Raw genomic sequence first — 4417 nt, forward strand, 5'->3', positions numbered from 1 at the left:
GTCGATATTTACCTCACGCAGGAATAAAGTAAAATTAATCAGCTTTTGCTCTTATTCAATTTGAATGAGAAATACTCGTTGCAATTTTACCGTTTAGGCGCAACTGGAAGTGTCTAATGTGGTTCCATTTTTGGATCTTTGAAGAGACATCGATTCTTCCAAATTTACACTTGGCTGATAATAAACAATTATAATGCTTTCTCTTTGTCGATGAATGTAAACAGACCGTGTACACAATTCTTCTGTTAAGGCGCTACTGATAGTTAAGTTGTTCCGGTTTTGTGTTCGTGTGAATTTGACATCGATTCGTTCTAATTACAATCTCGTGGTAAGCAACATAGTATTAGTCTTCTTACTCTTTGTATCGAGTGAAATGTAAACTTACTTGTTGCACACGTTATACTTTAGGCGAACTGATAGTCTTAATGTTGCTTCGATTTTTGGATATTAGTGATATGTCGACAACTGATTATTCAAAATTTACCCTCCTGAGCATTAAAGAATTATAATATAGCTTTCTCTTTTCGAGCTTGAGATGAGAACCAGTATTCGTTGCAATTGTTACTGTTATAGGGCAATGAGTAGTAATGTAATTTCAGTTTTGGATCTTGTGAACGTGAATCTTCGTTCCAATTTAACACTCTCGGGCAAATAGACATATTTATTGGTTTTATCTTTTTGCGTCGATTTGAATGAGAAAACAGTACACGTTGCCAAATTTATGCGTTAGGGCACAAACGATAGTCTTAATGTTGTATCCGGTTTGGTGTTCTTGTGAGGTGACATATTTGTTCCAAATTCACTTCAGAGTTCATAATAGAACGATGTATAATTAGATTGACTCTTTTTTCGAATGAATAGAAGTATCGTTGCAACAGTAGTTATACTGATTAGGCGCAATCTGAAGAGTCTAATATGTTCCGTGTTTTGTGCTTGTTCAACGTTGACATCGATTCGTCCTAAACCTCTCAGGGCTATATCGAACCCTATAATTAAGTTTTTTACTCTGTTCTTCATTTGATGAGAAACAAATACTCGTTGCAAAGTTTACTGTTTAGGGCGCAACTGTGAAGTAGCTCTTTAATGTGTTTCGATTTGGGTTCGTGTGATAGCGTTGATTCATCGATTTACGTTCTAATTATCATCTCGGGGCGGCATAATAGCATAATATAATTAACTTTTACTCTTTTCGATTTAATGAGAAAAAGTACTCGTTGCAATTTATCTGTTATGGAAGACAACTGGTAGTTATGTTGTTCGCGGTTTTTGTTTTTTGAACGACAACATTCGTTCCAAATTACCCTCCCGGCATAAGAACATTTATTTGCTTTTGACTCTCTGTGTCAAGAATTGAATGAGAAAAAATCCGATATCGTGCAAATTTGTATACTTGTAGGGCGCAAGCTGAGCAGTCTTAAATGTTGTTCGGGTCTTGCTCTTGTAAAGGTTATGACACGTGGTGGGGTTCTAAGTTAACCCCTCCCAATCGTGCGGAGCAATAATAGAACAATATATTAGCTTTTGCTCTTTGTTCGATGAATGATGAAAAAGTACTGTTGCCAATATTACTGTTAGGGGCAATACTGTGTAGTCTAATGTTGGTTCCGATTTTTCAGTTCTACTACTTTTTTGTTTTCCTGTCAACGTTGACTTCAATTCTTTCCAATTTCATTCTCGGGGCCATATAGAACAATGTATTAGCTTTTACTGTTTGTTACGATTGTAAATGAGAAAATTACTCGTTGGAAATTTATGCTTTAAGGAGCAACTGATGTCTAATGGTCGGTTTTTGATGTCTTGTCACGTTGACATCGGATTCGTTCTAAATTAAGAATCCGGAGCATAATAGAACAATCTAATAGCTTTTACTCTTTGTTTGGATTGATGGAAAAGTACTCGTTGCAAATTACTAATTATCATAGGGCGCAACTGATAGTCTATTGTTTTTGGTTTTGTTTCTTGTTCGTAGTTAAAGTTGCATCATTCGTTTTTTAAATTTACACTCTCATGCATAATTTAACATATTTAGTTGGCTTTTACTATTGTTCGATGAATGAGGCAAAGTACTCGGTGCAAACTTTATACTGTTAGGTGCGGAACTGGTCTTAATTTGTTCTCAGTTTTGTTATCTTCTAACATATGACATCGAGTTCGTTCCAATTTTACCTTCTCATACGATAATAGACACATAAATTAGCTTTCTCTTGTTTCGATGATTTAGAAAAAGTATCGTTGCAACCAAATTATGACTGTTGGGCAATCTGCAGTGGTACTAATGTTGTTCTGGTTTTGTTTTGGACGAAGTTGACATCAATTTGTTTCAAATTTAATTCTCTGGCATCAATAGGAAATATAATTACGTTTTACTCTTTGTTCGATTGATATGTGAATAAAGTACTCGTACTATTTATCTCTAGGCGAACTGATAGTTTACTTTTGTTGTGCGGTGTGCGTTTTTGTGAAGCGTGCCAATTCGATTCTTCCAAATTTCCTTGGAGGCATAGCTTAGAACGAAATATAATAGCTTTTCTCTTTGTTCGAAAGATTGGATGAAAAATACTGTTGCAAATTATATTTTAGGCCGTCAACTGCGTAGTCTAAATTTGTTCCGGTTTTGGTTCGTTGTGAACGGTGACATCGCATTCGTTCTTAAATTATCTATTCAGGGGAATATACTGATAATATAATTAGCTTTATCTTGAGGTTGTAGCTCCGAGGTTCGGGCGAGGTTTTTGGCGCTTGTAGTCCGACCGCCTATTGGAAAGCATTTCAAGTCTGCATGCTGGCGACCCGGTTTCTCCATAAGGTGCGGGCAGAGCCATATGTGGATAGGCCGAGGGTGAGAGTTAGCTATGCCACTGTGGTGCACTTCTGTTTAAGAACGGTGAGGGTGCCTGCGGTACGAGGATGCTCGCAAGTTGTATTGCAGGAGTCATCATTGTCATTTTATGCTGATCACCAGGCGGACCAAGATGTTTCCACGAGTGAAGTTGCTCTATTGTGGCGGGACTTAAGCGCGGAATATTGGCGCTTTGTGAAGCGAAGTGCTGTTTCCAGCAGGTTTAAAGCGAGCGCGTCGATTTCAGCGGGGAAGACTTCAAAGTTAACCTTCCCGTTGAGTGGAAGAATCTCGATGGATTTTTTCGTTGTCTGCTCGACATCACCAGGTGGCCCATCGCATGCAATCTGGGTGATTGTGGATCGCTATGACAGAATGACACGATTTCAATAACGATCCATGGCACTTGGGGACGAGAGATGATTGGCTCGAGAATCTATGACCCCGGATAATGAGGCTTCCGGGCGTGCCGTGCGATTGCTTCAGACGAGGACCCTAAGTTCACCTCACATTTATGGAGCGAGCTACAGTGCCCTTGGCACGGTCTTCGAGGTTTAGCCTGATTCCATCCCAGCGAGGGGACTGAGAGGACTATCAAACTCTGGAGGTTATGTTGCGAGCGTGTGTTATTGATTACAAGGGCAGTTGGTGTAAGCACCTGCTGATGGCCGAGTTCACCTACAACAACAGTTATCATGCTAGCGTGGGAATGGCACCGCTCGAGGCTCTCTATGGGCGGAAGTGTCGATCTCCCATTTATTGGAGTGATGTAGGCGAGCGAGTTGAGTTAGGTCCGGATGTTTTGCGGGAGGCGGAAGAGAAAGTCCACCTTGCTCGTAAAAGGTTGCTCACGGCGCAGTCGCGCCAGAAAAGCTATTCAGATAAACGCAGTAGAGATTTGCAGTTCGCGGTGGGTGACCGCGTGTTTTTGAAGGTTTCGCCGATGCGAGGCGTGAAAAGGTTTGGGGTGCGAGGAAAGCTAAGTCCTCGTTATATTGGCCCCTACGAGGTTTTTGGGGTTTTTGGGAATATTTAGTTTTGATCTATTTTGATGGGTTGGAAATCTAATTGTTATGCTCCCGAACGCGTAGGCGAAGACGGTTCATCGATCCGTCGAGCGAGCGCGGAGATATCGCCGTTTTGGGTGCTCTATGGTTTGTTTTGACCCGAGGTGTTGAAGCGGCGCACGTGGATTTCAACGCCGAGTTTCTTTGCTTTTCGGCACTACCACAAGGTGGGTGGTGACCTTCCCGAAGCCGCGGGGCTACGTTGTATGTCCAAGTTTATTATTGATCTAATTGCATCTTATACATGTTGCATATAGGGTTAGAAGATGATTGTTATTGCTTATATTTGCATGCTAGTAGCTATATGTTTAGTTGATTGATCCATGATCTAGTATGCATGAAAACTACATGATGAAAACCTAGACCCTATATGTAATGGTTAATGTTTATGAGATTAAAGAACTAGTATGATGTAACTAGTGTTGAAAATGAGTCTAAATGACGAGTGGCATCTAGTTTAGAAAACTATGACAAGTGGCATCTAGTTATAGAAAACTATGATGAAGGACAT

Source organism: Ananas comosus, linkage group 10 (assembly GCF_001540865.1).
Source record: "Ananas comosus cultivar F153 linkage group 10, ASM154086v1, whole genome shotgun sequence".
NCBI classification, from domain to species: domain Eukaryota; kingdom Viridiplantae; phylum Streptophyta; class Magnoliopsida; order Poales; family Bromeliaceae; genus Ananas; species Ananas comosus.